Genomic DNA, 15701 nt, shown 5'->3' on the forward strand with positions numbered 1-15701 from the left:
AAAGCCAGTCTAACACTTTATTTCTCTTGCCCTGATCACAGATATATGTATCAACGTAGATGCAATTTTATGTGTTAATTTTTTTACTAAAATATTATAAGCATCTTCTCTAAGTTATTACAGTCTCATAAATACACTTTACACAATTAAGTTTACTGGTGGTTTCCATTGTAAAAGATGCTACTTTGTCACTCTAGGAAATCTATAATTTGGAAAAGTCAAAAGTTTGGGATTCCTGGGTGGCTCAGCGGTTGAGCATTTGCCTTCAGGTCATGATCCCAGGGTTCCAGAATGAAGTCCCATTTCAGGGTCACCATGGGGACACTGCTTTTCCCTCTGCCTGTGCTCTCTCTTTGTGTCTCTCATGAATAAATAAATAAATAATCTTTTTTTAAAAAGTTCAAAAATTAGGAGAAAAAAAGCATCTATAGTTACACCACATATAGATTCACCCACTATCTGTATTTTGGAATCATTATTATAATATTTAATCATTGCATAATTTTTTATCCTTTTTCAGTGTCTAAAATCAATTTTATTTTATTTTATTTTATTTTTTTTAAATTTATGATAGTCACAGAGAGAGAGAGAGAGAAAGGCAGAGACACAGGCAGAGGGAGAAGCAGGCTCCATGCACCGGGAGCCCGATGTGGGATTCAATCCCGGGTCTCCAGGATCGCGCCCTGGGCCAAAGGCAGGTGCCAAACCGCTGCGCCACCCAGGGATCCCCCCCTCCTTTTTTTTTTTTTATTTATGATAGCAATTTTATTTTATTTTATTTTATCTTATTTTATTTTTGATAGCAATTTTATTTTAATATAATCCAAACACATATCATTTAAAAAATACCAAGAAAAATTTATTTATGTATAAGACTTGATGCTATTGCATTTGGGTAAAGACAGAAAACACCTCCAAGGAAACCTAATATATTGTAATAGATGTTATGGCATTTCGCCCCCAGTTTAATAGCGCTGAGAGACAACTAAAATTGTCAATGTTTGGTACCATATGTAAAGTTTCATCTGTTACCCTGCAGCCATTAAGACTACTTCTGCTTAAATTCTGAAGCAGATTGTTGTCTCACAAATCCAAGTCTTCTGGAATAGTCTGTAGTGCTAAACTTGCAAACAAAATACCAACCTCTATCCCATCAAAACTCAGTGTGATGCCTCTTCAACAACCTTTTGTATATACTCTTAATCTAGAAGATCCCAATGTAAAAATTGTTCCTCCAACATTTTCAATTACAGACTGTGGAAGATTCTTGCATTCACTGATTTCTCAGATCCGTTCTTTCACCAGGTCATTTAATTTTCCCCAAATTAAAATCCTATGCTGCAGTTCCCCTTCCTCTTCAAGCACCCGAAAGGGCTTCAGAGTCTCCCTTTGGGGGGAGGTGCGGGGAGTGTGCCTGGGTGGCTCAGTCCCTTGTGCACCTGCCTGGGGCTCCGGTCATGATCCCAGGGTCCTGGGATGGAGCCCCGCCTCCGGCTCCCTGCTCTGGGGGAGCCTGCTTCTCCCTGCCTGCTGCTCCCCCTGCTTATGCTCTGTCAAAAAAAAAAAAAAAAAAATCGTAAAAAAAAAAAAAGAGTCTCGATTGGTTTCTTTGTAAGGAGGCAAGCAGTGTCCTCGGGGCTGAGCTGATAGCAGAGTTGAGGAATGAAGGTCACAATGCCTCTGTGTTTGCTGGGATTCCTGGTCTTAACTGGAAAGAGCAAGGTGTCCTCAGGGGCCCCCACCCTCCCCGGGCCCAGACCCCTTCCCCGCACCGCTCCCGCTGCTGGAAGCACTTCTCCTTCCCCTGGGCGCTAACATGAAGTCGTGGGTAATTTTTTTTTTTTTTAATCTCGACAGAAATAGGTTTCACTATAATAGGCGATGGTGTTGAGATTCCTGGAGGGCAGTAGGGGCTGAACGGGGTAGCAGAAATGGCCTGTGATGCCGTGCAGCGCTGTTCTGCAGTCTTTCTCCTAAGAAGCATTTGATAGAATTCTGTTTCTCCACCCTCCTGACGTCAACCGTGGCTTCGCCCAATGGATGTGAGTGGAAATGGCCTGAGTCCGTTGCAAGTGGAAGCCTTTAAAAGTCAGGGCATGGTTGGCTCTGCTTCTTTCCTCCTGCCCTGGTGAGGTGCAATGTGTGAGATGATGGATGTTGCATCAGCCTGAGTCTTTGTGTAAAGAGGATGCAGAACAGAAGGAGGGGGTACCTAGAAAAGGTGGTTAGAGAAATTTTAATGAAATTGCAACTTACAGTGGTGTGACAAGATAAAGGGAAACTATAAAAGCTGAAGGGATACCATAGGGCTAGCAGCTGCAGGAAGCCTGCTGTCTAAACTGGGGAGGACAAGAGAGAGGGATGGCTGAAACCAGTGAGTGCACAGTAGTAGGAGAGAGCCAGCAGGAGCTGTGGCCTTTGGTGTAGGAAAGCATAACCTGTCACTGCAGAGGCCATCAAGAGAATCAACGCAGCAGTCTTTCTCTGACCTCCCAGTTTCCAGTCTCCTGCCAGTCCTTCCCGTTGGCCAAACCCAGCTGGAAACCTGGTTAATGCTGTTGATAAAAGTCAGGATCTTGGGGGCACAGAGCAGAGTGTGAAAAGATGGTGAATGGATCTGAAAGAGTAAAATAAAAGAGTAAAAATAAAAAACCCTGTCCTCTGTCAACCCTCTGTCCTTCTTCCCCATCGGTGTCCACTATGATTCTTTTTTTTTCTAGGTGAAAAATTCATTTCCCACAAGCAGGTTACACACCGGCAGTCCCATCAGCCAGTATAGCCTCCCCAGGTATTACCAATTCAGTTATATTCTCACCTGAAACCTAAGACCTTAGCCACCCACCACCAGTGCTCTTCACATAAAACTGTAGATCTTTTTTAAAAAAGAAAAAGAAACAATTAATTAGTATAAAACATTGCTGATACTGTCTAATCTGGACAATATCCAGCACAGTATGCTTCTCCGGCTCCTTAGCAGCTATGTGACTCATAACTTGTGTGCTTCATGGGGCAAACTGGAGCTCCCTGGAGGAAGATGGTTCACAGGTGAAAATGGAGCCGACAAAGAATTGGATACCAGGGTAGCAAGGAGAGAATGACAAACCAGGAGCTGCTGAGCTGAGTTGTCTTCACCACCAGGATTCGATTATAGAGACCTCGGTCTTGGTCAGCATGCTATAGCCTGTCTTTAGAGGAATGTAGCATCCAGACCCGGAGAAGGGACTTAGTAAAAGGTAGGTGAGGTGGTGGTTAGAACTCCAGCCTGTTCTATCTGGTACAGTACAGAAGGTGGAGGAGACAAGCGTCTTCCAACAGTGAGGAGATAGGAAGCAGCCCAATCCTCATGCAGCGCACTGTCAATCCATAAATATTGAGCATTATTGTGGCTCTATTATCATTTTGAAAACCAGAGATATGATGTTTTAAAAAAAAAATCCCTGTCTTTATGGAGCTTGGGTAGAAATGAGGAAGGCAGAAGTCAGATACTTCATTCAAATGGTTCGTTTATTCATAGAGTAAAACATGCCATGGAGAACCCTGTGGTCATATCCAAGCGCGCACCAGGCCCGACCTGATCTGGAGAGTCGGGAAAGCCCTCTCAGGGAGATGAATGTATCTTGGCATCATTAGTGGGCAGGTGTGGGAGCAGCAGATCACTTCCATACCCCAGGCTGTCATGGTGAAAGGGCTCCCGATCGCTAGCCTGTCAGCCTTGACTCTGCCGAGCTCCAGGCCTGCAGCGGGCCGAGCAGACAGAAGACCGGCCCTGGAATCCTGCGGAAGAGACATGGCTGTGAATGGTAACATGCAGTGGCTCCAATTTCATTTCCTCTGTGAGCCTAATATTTCTCTCTCTCTCTCTCTCTCTCTCTCTCTCTCTCTCTGTGTGTGTGTGTGTGTGTGTGTGAGGCAGAGGGAGAGAGAGAGAGAACACTTATATCTCTGTCTCTACTGCTATTTCCTTGTTTGCTCCAATGTTGGGTCTGTAAACCTGGAAACACCACCAGCAACCATTAGCAGTGAATCTCAGGTACTTGAGGCCAATGCTAAACTTTCTCATGGTTTATTCCTGCCAATCTCTTCTTTCTCTTCATGGTTCCTGTGTCTCTTCAGAGTTGATTCATTTTGTGTGGTGGCTAAGAACCCTGAAGTCTTATAAACCTAGGTCCCAGTGTTGGCTTCCCCAGTCACCAGCTGTGAGACCTGGGGCAAGTTCCTTACTGTCCCTAAGCTTCAATTTCCCCGGTTATAAACTGAGGCTAATCACAGTCCCTCCTTCACAGGGCTAGGGTGGCAACAGAAATTCTAGTTGTTACGTGGTTTTTCCTTTTTCACCACTTGGACCTGACAGCAAAATCTCAGTCCCAAACACTGACACTCAGCCTCCACGAGGACACTGTAGTTATTCTCAGATGCTTCTCATGCAGGGCTGCTTCCCATAAACACCTCAGCCAGGCTCACTGTCTAGGACATCATGGCAGGTTTAGCCATGAAGTCAGTGCCTCCTCCTCCTTCGCTCCATTCCTTCTAAATACTTAAGCTTTTCCTAATATGGATACAGATTTTGTGTTTTTTTTTTCCCATGTTTATGGAACAATTTTATGTAGTCTTCTTAATTTGAAAGTCACACAAATATGTTATGCGTTTCTATATCTGGGGAAAAAACACTCTAACAACTGAAATGGCATTAAGTCGCTTTGTACTAATGCTAATGTTTTCCATGGATCTATGGGCCTGGATGGTAATGAAACAGTTCCTCAGCCTGGGACTAGATGATCTCTTCAGATTCTTTTTTTTTTTTTTTTTAATTTTTTATTTATTTATTTATGATAGTTACAGAGAGAGAGAGAGGCAGAGACACAGGCAGAGGGAGAAGCAGGCTCCATGCACCGGGAGCCTGATGTGGGATTCGATCCCGGGTCTCCAGGATCGCGCCCTGGGCCAAAGGCAGGCGCCAAACCGCTGCGCCACCCAGGGATCCCTCTTCAGATTCTTTTAGAGATATGAAGAGCAAACTAATGACAAAATAATGAGTTCTAGTCTACATGATGCACAAGGTATGTGCCCAGGCTTTGTTGATAGGGTCAAGATGTTCTTGGCTGATATTTCAAGAAAAAAAGAGTATAATCATCTATAATTCTTTATTTTAGGATTTATTTAGGCTAGTCTCTCTCTCTCTCTCTCTTTTTTATATGCTAGTCTCTTTCTTGATCTCTGGATGCAACAACAATAGAGGTCCTGAGTAGGCACACATGTTTTTTTTTTAATTTTTATTTATTTATGATAGTCACACAGAGAGAGAGAGAGGCAGAGACATAGGCAGAGGGAGAAGCAGGCTCCATGCACCGGGAGCCCGATGTGGGATTCGATCCTGGGTCTCTAGAATCGCACCCTGGGCCAAAGGCAGGCGCCAAACCGCTGCGCCACCCAGGGATCCCGGCACACATATTTTTAATTGCAACACTGAATGCATCTTATCCTAACATTTTTCTCAACTTTTTTGGAGAAGCAATTTAGATTTACAGATGTTTCAAAGATAGTACACAGATAAAATGCAAAGATAGCACAGAGATAAGTTTCAAAGATAGTACAGAGAATTCTTTTATAGACCTGTCTTGGAGATTCTGCAGGTTTTGTTCTGGACCTACCACAATAAAGCAAATATCACAGTAAAGCAAGTCAAATGAATGTTTTGGTTTCCTAGTGCATATAACAGTTGTGTTTACGCTATACTGCAGTCTATTAAGTGTGCAATAGCATTATGTTTAAAAAAGAGAATGTACATACCTTAATTAAAAAATACTTTATTGCTAAAAAATGCCAACCAGTCGTCTGAGCTACCAGTGAGTTGTAATCTTTTGCTGGTGGAGAGTCTTGCCTTGATGTTGATGGCTGTTGACTGTTGAGAGTGGTTGCTGAAGACTGAGGCAGCTGTGGCAATTTCTTAAAATAAGACAGCAATGAAGTTTACTGCACCAATTGACTCTTCCTTTCACAATGTCTCTGTAGCACGTGGTGCTATTTGATAACACTTTACCCAAAGTAGAACTTGTTTCAAAATTGGAGTCAGTCCTCTCAAACCAGCTGCTGCTTTATCAACTAAGTGTACGTAATATTCGAAATCTTTGTTGTCAGTTAAACAGTCTTCACAGGATCTTCACCAGGAGCAGATTCCATCTCAGGAAACCACTGTCTTTGCTCATCCATAAGCAGCAACTCCTCATCCATGAAAGTTTATCATGAGTTTGCAGTCAGTCACATGTTCAGATTCCACTTCTAGTTCTCACACTGTTTCCACGACATCTGCAGTTACTGCCCCCACTGAAGTCCTGAACCCCTCCTGGTCATCCATGAGGGCTGCAACCAACTTGTTCCAAATTCCATTCATGTTGATATTTTGACTTCTTCCTAAGAGTCATGAATGTTCTTAATGGTGAATCCTTTCTAGAAGGTTTTCAATGGATCTTGCCCAGGTTCCTTCAAAGAATCACTGTCTCTGGCAACTATAATCTTATGAAATGTATTTCTTACATAGTAAGACTTGAAAGTGAAAATTACTCCTTGATCCATGGGCTATAGAATGAATGTTGTATTAGCAGACATTAATCTTGCTGTACATCTCCATCAGATCTCTTGGGTTTGTCAATGAGCAGCAATATTTTGAAAGGAATATTTTTTTCTGAGCAGTAGTTCTCAACAATGGGCTTAAAATATTTGGTAAACCATATTGTAAACAGATGTGCTGTCATTCAGGCTTTGTTGTTCTATTTACAGAGCACAGACAGAGTGAATTTAGCATAATACTTAAGGCCCAGGGTTTTCAGAATAAGTGAGCAGTGGCTTAACTTAAAGTCACCAGCTGCATCAGCCCCAAACCAGAGAGTCAGCCTGTCCTTTGAAACCAGGCTGTGGCATCTCCACTCTAGTGATGAAAGTCCTACATGGCATCTTCTAATAGTTTCACATATGTTGAAAATCCATTGTTTAGTGTAACCATGAATTATCTTAGCTAGATCTTCTGGATCACTTATTGCAGCTTCTACACCAGCACTTGCTGCTTCAGCTTGCACTTTAATTTTATGGAGATGGCTTCTTTCCTTAAACCTCATGAACCAACCTCTGTTAGCTTCAAACTCTTCTTCTGCAGCTTCCTCACCTCTCTCAGGCTTCACAGAATTGAAGAGAGTTAGGGTCCTTCTCTGGATTAGGTTTTGGATTAAGGGAATATTGTGGCTGGTTTGATCTTCTATCTAGACTCCTGAAACTTCCTCCATATCAGTAATAAGGCTGTTTTTTTGTTTTCTTATCCTTCATGTGTTCACTGGAATAGCATTTTCAGTTTCCTTCGAGAACTTTTCCTTTGCATTCATTTCACAAGTTGGCTAACTGGGCTATCTCAGCTTTTGACATGCCTTCCTCACTAAGTTTAGGCGTTTCTAGCTTTTGACTTAAAGTGAGAGATGTGCGACTCTTCCCTTCACTTGAACACTTGGAGGCCATTGTAGGGTTATTAATGGGCTTAATTTCAAAATCCTTGTGCCTCAAGGAACAGGGAGCCCTGTGAGGAGGGAGTGAGATGCAAGACTGGCCCATTGTTAGAGCACTCAGAACACAAGCAACATTTATCAATTAAGTTGGCGATCTTATTTGGGCTCAGTTTGTGGTGCCCCCAAACAAGTGCAATAGTAACATCAAAGATCACCGATCACTGTAACAAATAGAATTATAATGAAAAATTTGAACTATTGTAAGAATCACCAAAATGTGACACAGAGACACAGAGTGAACAAATGCTATTTGAAAAATGGGGCCAGGGTAGCCCAGGTGGCTCAGTGGTTTAGCGCCGCCTTTGGCCTGGGGCCTGATTCTGGAGACCTGGGATGGAGTCCTGCGTCCAGCTACCTGTGTCTGTCCTGCTTCTCCCTCTGCCTGTGTCTCTGCCTCTCTCTTCCTGTGTCTCTCATGAATAAATAAATAAAATCTTAAAAAAAAAAAAAGAAAAAGAAAAATGGGGCCAGTGGATTTGCTCAACGCAGGGTTGCCACAAGCCTTTAATTTGTAAAACACACAGTCTTTATGAAGTGTAATAAAGCAATACACCTTGAGAGCTTTCATGCAGCTCCCCTAATGTTATCACACCGCATGTAAGTAGGTGCCTTTAACAGACCTAAGAAATTAACATTGGTACAGCACTATTCACGAAACTTTAGACTTCATGGGAATTTCAAGTTTCCACTTATACTTTTTTTCTGCTCTGTAGAGTACCACACTGCATTTTGTCACCGTATCTCTTTTGTCTCCTCCAAACTGTGACAGTTTCTCAATCTTTCCTTGTCTTTCATGAATGTGACACTTTTGAGGAGCACAAGCCAGATATTTTGTAGAATGTCCCTCAATTTGGGATGTTTTCTAATGACCAGACTGAGGTTGCGAGTGTTTTCGAATGTCATAGAAATGAAATGCCTTTCTCATTTGTATCATATCAAGGATAACATGATATCAACCTATACTAATCAATTTGCTACTGGTGCTGTAAACTTTGATCACTTGGTTAAAGGGATATCTGTCTGCTAGATTTCTCCTCTATAATATCACTGATTCTTTCTTTTTTTTTTTTCCTTTTCCATATTCTATCCATTAGAAGTCACTTACTAAATCCAGTTAACACTTGAGAGCTGGGAAAATAGATGATTTTTCAAAACATTTCTGAACATGTGTTAAAACCCCCAAAACATTTATTAAGTGTTTGAGGGGAAGATACTTGGAGGCTATGCAAGTACTCTGTTCCTCCTTAAAGTTTCATCCCACAATCGTGCCCACAATAATTATTACTGTGGTATTCAAATGATAATTTTTTCTTGCCCTTATTCCTTCTACATTTATTTATTCAATCATTTATTTATATCAGTATGGACTAATGGATACTTATTTTATTCTTGGATTGTAATTGAATACTACTGTTAGTACTTTTGTTTTCCAAATTGTTCCAAGTTTGGCCAGTGAAAGCTCTTTATATTTCTGTACCATCTACCTATTTACGTGGTTTCATACTGATATCTTTGACTCTTCCAACTCCACAGGGTTCATTCTAGCCTTCCCATCTTTGCTATTTGTTTTTTTTTTTTTTAAGATTTTATTTATTTGAGAGAGTGAGAGAGAGAGAGCACTAGAGGGACAGAGCAAGCATAGTAGGGGTGCAGGGGCAGAAGGAGAAGCAGGCTTCCTGATGCGGGGCTTGATCCCAGGACTTTGGGATCATGACCTGAACCAAAGGCAGATGCTTTACCGACTGAGCCACCCAGGTGCCCAACATCTTTGCTTATTTGTCATTTACTTTGTCTGACACCAATAAACAGGACTTCCATTATTTGTAATTTATTTACCCATTTGTTCAATGGTGGTATCCTTTGTAAAGCAGTATAAGAATTGCTAACCTGTCCTCTCATGTGAAACATAGTTACCAAGTAGACTATGGTGTTTTCGTCAGTTCTTTTTGTCTTCAATTTTACAGTTTCCAATAAAAATTACTTAGGTTAACTATTCCTTCCACTACCCCATAGTTATGTCATACTTTCTCATACACTTAGATTTATTTGTCATAGTTGGTCTTCATTCCATCTTGGGATCCCCCAGCATCCTGATTTATTTTTCAAATTGCATGCAGTAAAGGTTACTCTTTGTGGTGTATAGTTCAGTGGGTTTTACCAAACGCAGAGAGTCATGTGTTCACCACCACAGTACCATATAGAACGGTTTTGTCACCATAAAATTCCCTTGTACAGCCCCTTGTATTGAACTCCTTCCCCTTGCCCTAATACCTTATTATAACATTTTCAATAATAAACATTTTTAAGCAATGAAGGATATTAAGAATCAACTTGTCCTAAAGTTTTCTATTTTATGATTTTTGGTATTTCAAAAATTTATGAAAGTAATGTATATACATTTTTGTTTATTGGTAGAGAAAGGCATAATATGGAAAAGAATTCTCCCTCAGTAGGTAGCATATGTGAAGCTGTAAGAGCTTGTCTACTTTTGTGGTTCTTTTTTTATCTCTATCAGTATGTCTTTGTGTAGCACAGTCCTGGACCTTTATTTTTTTATTTTTTTTATTTTTTTCAATTTTCTTTTTTGTTTGAGATTTTATTTATTTATTTATTTATTTATTTATTTATTTATGAGAGACACAGAGAGAGAGAGAGAAAGGCAGAGGGAGAAGCAGGCTCCATGCAGGGAGCCCGATGTGGGACTCGATCCCGGGTCTCCAGGATCAAGCCCTGTGCTGAAGGCGGCGCTAAACCACTGAGCCACCCAGGCTGCCCAGTCCTGGACCTTTAAATGTGGAAGTCTCTGCCAGTGGCCAATAGTTGTTCCAAGCCCCATTCTCAGAAGTAACCACTATGAAACCCTTTATTTCACATATAAAAAAGTAGAGAATTGGAAGTTAAGGTCATGCAGCTACTTATGACACAACATGAGGTGGAGCTCAGACTCAAGACTCCCATGCCATAGTTTTTTCCACATCCTGGTGTTTTTTTCAAAGGCATGTGCTCAGGTCAACCTGCCACCTAAATATGGGTGAGTGTGAACTGGATAACTTGTAAAACACCCATGAGGTAGTAAGTAAGCAGCTTTGACCTCTGCTGCTGCTGTAGATAAAGAGGCACTTGTGTATTGGGGGAAAGTCTTAAACCAGAGGATTTTTATTATCAAAGTTATCCCATGGAGGACTATAAAAAAAAAACCTTTCCAATCTGGCCACAGCAGAAATTGAATAGAGATTGGTAGAGAAGCTCACAGACAGAAGGCATCAGTAAAGATTTTCTTATGGAAGTCCCTGTTTGCAAAGATTTGAGCAGTGGCAACTAGAAGTACAAATTCTAGAACAATAGAAGAATCTTTGACAAAATCTATGCCCTTGAAATTGGATTTCGAGGAACTGAAGAGAATGAGAAACTCTGGAATATGTATAGTTATGAAAACAAGAAGCGCCCCCTGCTCTCCACACCCCCCCCACCCCGCTGCCCCCAACGCACACATAGACCATGGACCAGTGTGGCATTCTGCAGCAAAAGGGATCAAGGAGCAAAGGAGCAGAAAAGGCCTGACCAAAGACGTAGAGCAGCCACCTGACAGGCACAGGATGTCACCCTAGAACTGCTTGGCTGAAGTCTCCATCAGCATCTAGAGCAGAGATACTGTTCTAGCAGCAACTCTAAAATTATACTCTGATTACAGTAGGCAAACTTGAAATATGGCACATATATTTAAACTTACGTTATTTCCATTTCTCTGGACTAGCCCTTTTATTGCTTGAATAAAGTGAACTCCTTTATAATCCTCATACTCCTTACATGTATGAAACAAAAACCCTAGGCAGCAAAATCCAGAAACCCTGCCAAGTGTAGAAATATACATATTTTTATGGACTACAAACTGGTTAGTTGTGTTTGAAATTAATTGAACATCCCACAGAGCATTCTTAAATATTATAAAGGTTATTTGAAGGAAGGTTAAGATAAATTGTTTCCCTTGCACATTTTCAAATAGATCATCTTAAGGTAAATTATTTCCCTTTCATATCTTTAGATACTCCAGGTCTTTCTCAGAACATAATAGTCTTAACACTGGAACAAATCCGGTGATGTTTAAATGGATGCAACTTCTCTTTCAACTTGAATTTACCTTAAGGTATTACACTTAAAAAATAATTAGGTTGTTTGTTTATGTATTCATTCATTCATTTAGCTAGAGTTCCAATTTATGTAACAAAAATGCATAGACCTTAAAAATTCAGTTTGATGAGTTAAGACATTTGTAAATGTCCATGAAACCATGACCCCAAACAAAATATGGAACATTTGCATCATGCAGAAAGGTCCCCCATGCTATCTTCCAGTCAATTTTACCCCATTGACTTCTGACATCTACCATAAATTTATTTTGCCTTTTTTGCACTTCATATTCATCGAATCAAGCGGTATGTTTTGTGCATGTGTGAATGTTCTTTCAATGTTTCTGAGATTCATCCATGTTGCTGTACTTATCAGCAGTTCTTCCTTTTTACTGCTGAATAGTGTCCCATCAGGTGGCTATGCTACAATCTGTTTACTCATTCTCTGAGGAGTACATTTGTCATGGTGAAAAAAAAATAAAGTGATTCTTTTTTTTAAAGAATCACTTGAGAAGCCCCTCTTACTGATAAAACTAGGAGAGTTAGTACCTATTGAAATCTCAACCTCTTCCCTGTTGGGTTTCAACATTATTAGAACCTTTCTGATACACTGAGATAGTACCATCTCACTAGCTCACTGTCCTAAAGAGAAACCCTTCAGGAGGGGTTGGAAGTCTGGGCTGATAAACTAGTTCAACAATAGTCCCTCATGGCCACGGGGAGAGCTGTTTCCAGCACAGTATATGGCTAAACCAGGCCGGCCATCCCAACTCTATTATCTAGAAACTACCCACGTTCTTTGGGAACCAATATCCAGGCATAGAGAACCCTTGAGAGTCCATGTCTTGGCCACTCTACTACCTTTATTTCCTTTGCTCATTTGTTTTGTTTCTTAAATTCCTCATATGAGTGAGATCATATAGTATTTGTTTTTGTTCTGACTTATTTTGCTTAACATTATACTCTCTAGCTGTATCAGTGTTGTTGCAAATGGCAAGATCTCATTTTTTTTAATAGCTGAGAATATTCTCTTATGTATATATACCACATCTACTTTGTCCATTAACCTACTGATGGACACAGGCAGCTTCCATAGTCTGGCTATTGTAAAGAATGCTGAAATAAACATAGGGGTGCGTGTATCCTTTCAAATTAGTGTTTTTGGTGGGGTTTTCTGGGTAAATAGAAGTGCAACTACTGGATCATAGGGTAGTTCTATGTTTAATTTTTTGAGGTAACTCCACATTGTTTTCCACAGTGGCTGCTCCAATTTGTATTCCTACCAACAAAGCAACTTACCAACAAGTGATTCTTTTTTAAGCAAAGATGAAAAAGATGAATTTTTCTTGGTAACTTGAGGTGTTTACCTTGTCAGTGAATACCAGTTTCTATTAAGAAACACCCTACTATCCATTAATAGAATTATATTTGAGACAGAAGCAGCACAAAGAAGGAAGTGATTAACTTGGCAGGAAGTAGGGGGTTGGGGAACGTGGTCAGAAAAGACAGTTTGGAGTAGGAGACCATCAAAGTTTCATTTTATTTATTTTTAAAAGATTTTATTTATTCATTAGTGAAACAGAGAGAGGCCGAGATATAGGCAGAGGGAGAAGCAGAGGGAGAAGCAGACTCCTGACATGGGAGCCTGATGTGGGACTCAATCCCCAGACCCTGGGATCATGCTTTGAGGCAAAGGCAGATGCACAACCGCAGAGCCACCCAGACAGCCCCAAAGTTTCATTTTAAAGGATGAACTGAGTTAGGAGTGATGTTAGGACAGGAAGGGATTGGATTTCAGGCAGAAGGAATAGAATATTCTAGGGAAGATCACAGAGGGGAATAGCAGTGTACATTTATCTCTTGGGTGGAGGTGGAATACATCTGTTTAAGGGGAGGCATGTCAAGAAAAGGATTCAGAGAGGCAGGCAGGGAGGATATCACAAGTAGCTTTGTATACGATGCTAACGATCTTGGAGTTTACCTTGGTGATGAGGAACTAGTGAGGAATTACTCATTTACATCTCATTATCTTCCCTGACAAGAATGCTTCACTTCTGTGCCCCTGTCCTCAGGTATATAATATCATCCTCTCCGGTGCTCAATCAGGAAATCTCAGTGTGAATTAAAAATTTTCCTTAACCATTAAATAGCAGTCTCATCATCCTCATCCAATCTGAATCTACAAAATGCTTTCCTACCTGTTTGCTCTGTGCTGCCTGACTCAAGTGTTGATCATCTTTCACCTAGATAATTTCAAGAGTGTCCAGACTGGTCTCTCTGCTTGATGTTTCTTCCTTCAAACCATCCTACACATTGCCACTGGCAGGGTCTCTTTAAATAAAAGCTGAGGTCACTACTCTTCCTCCAAACCTGAACTCTTGCCTCTTACACGCAGAATAAAATCTTGCCTGGTCAGCTGGGTGTTTTAGATCGTCCAAAAACTGACCTCCACTAAACATTTCAAGCTTTTGTCTCATTTCACACCCCTTCATGAACCTCTATCCAACACCAGACTTAATCATATTTGTACCTCCTTGTGTCTGTATCTTTGCTCCTGTTATGTCTTCTCCTAAAGCCCCGTTCTCCCATCTATTTTTTGAGGGTGGCCCAAATCACATCAGCTGCTTACCCAATTACCCTCAAAGTTAGTGGCTTAAAACAATGGTAAACATTTATTGTCTCCCACAGTTTTTATGAGTCAGGAATTTAGGAGCATCTTGGCAGAGCATTCTGGCTTGGGATTTTCATAAGGCTGCATTTATCTGTGGGGACGGAAAATCTGCTTCCAAAGCTGGTCAACAAGTGCTGGCCCTTACTGGTAGTCCTCAGTTCCTCTCTAGGGCTGTTTGTGCTTTGTGACAGCTGGCTTCACCAAGAGCAAGCAATCCAAGAGACCGAGGTGGAAGGCACAATTCGTTTTATGATCTGGTCTCAGAAGTCACATGCTGTCACCTTTACCACACTCTTTTGGTCACACAGACCAATCCTGACATGAGGGAGATTACACAGGGCACAAATACCAGAAAGCGAGGATCACTGGGGACGATGCTGGAGGCTGGCTAGCACCGTGTCTCTCTTCTCTCTGTCCCGTCCTGTGCGTACCAACTTGCCTAATTGTTAAATGAGATTTAAAAACCAGAGCCTTTGGACATCTTCCAATAAGATCACATTTTTTCTTAATTATTAACTATTACTGTGAACCTGAAAATTTGTTTTGGTTCATTATCAAAGCACATAGTGCTGAGGAACTTTGTTCTCTAAAACTTTAAGTTGTCAGAAACTCTGTCATTTTAAAATCATATTAGTGAGACAACATATCTTTCATATCTGGGAGATGTAAACCATACAGGTAGATCACTTTGACTTGGAGAAGCAGCCTCAATTTACACTGCAGAGGTTTAGATAAGGGGTTTTTAAGACATAATATTCTACATTCATCTTGAATTGATGTTTCCAAGGGAATAGAACCCAGAGTATGCTTCTCAACTCAGATCTGATATTAACCCCTTTATATATAGATCTGATTTGCTCTAAGGCTATTAAATAGTGTTTCATTCAGAGTCTACCTAAACTCCTCCCTTCTTCTAATACTATGATAACTCCCATTTCTTCCTTTTCTTTTCTTGTTTTTTTTTTTTTTTTTTTGAGACATGCCCATAATTCCTCTGCTGTGTGCTATAGTTTCTGTAGCAAGTTTATAAACTTAACTTTGTTGTGTTACAGGTTTGCCCGTAGTGATCTTTACCTGATGGATTTTATGAACAGCTGAACTTATTTGAACTAACATTAACTAATTCCAGTTTTTTTAGAATCACCCATTCTTCTTGAACATGGGTACCTTTTTAAAATTTTTAAAATTTATTTAAATTCAATTAATTAACATATAGAGTATTGTTATTTTAAGAGGTAGAGGTCAGTGATTCAACATTCTTATATAACACCCAGTGGGGATTCCTGGGTGGCGCAGCGGTTTGGCGCCTGCCTTTGGCCCAGGGCGCGATCCTGGAGACCCGGGATAGAATCCCAC

General features: G+C 40.8%; 1 long non-coding RNA gene and 1 pseudogene across 1 annotated transcript; both read right to left on the reverse strand.

Annotated features, from left to right (window-relative positions):
• Positions 1-859: 859 nt before the first annotated feature.
• Positions 860-2689, reverse strand: LOC144319149 (poly(A) polymerase type 3 pseudogene; annotated as a pseudogene).
• Positions 2690-3486: 797 nt separating this feature from the next.
• Positions 3487-8007, reverse strand: LOC144318039 (uncharacterized). The gene is made up of 2 exons (XR_013383898.1): positions 5788-8007; positions 3487-3774 (listed from the first exon to the last, which is right to left on the reverse strand). It is a non-coding gene; the product is annotated as an uncharacterized LOC144318039 (long non-coding RNA).
• Positions 8008-15701: the final 7694 nt, after the last annotated feature.

This window comes from Canis aureus, chromosome 8 (assembly GCF_053574225.1).
Source record: "Canis aureus isolate CA01 chromosome 8, VMU_Caureus_v.1.0, whole genome shotgun sequence".
Taxonomy (NCBI): Eukaryota; Metazoa; Chordata; class Mammalia; order Carnivora; family Canidae; genus Canis; species Canis aureus.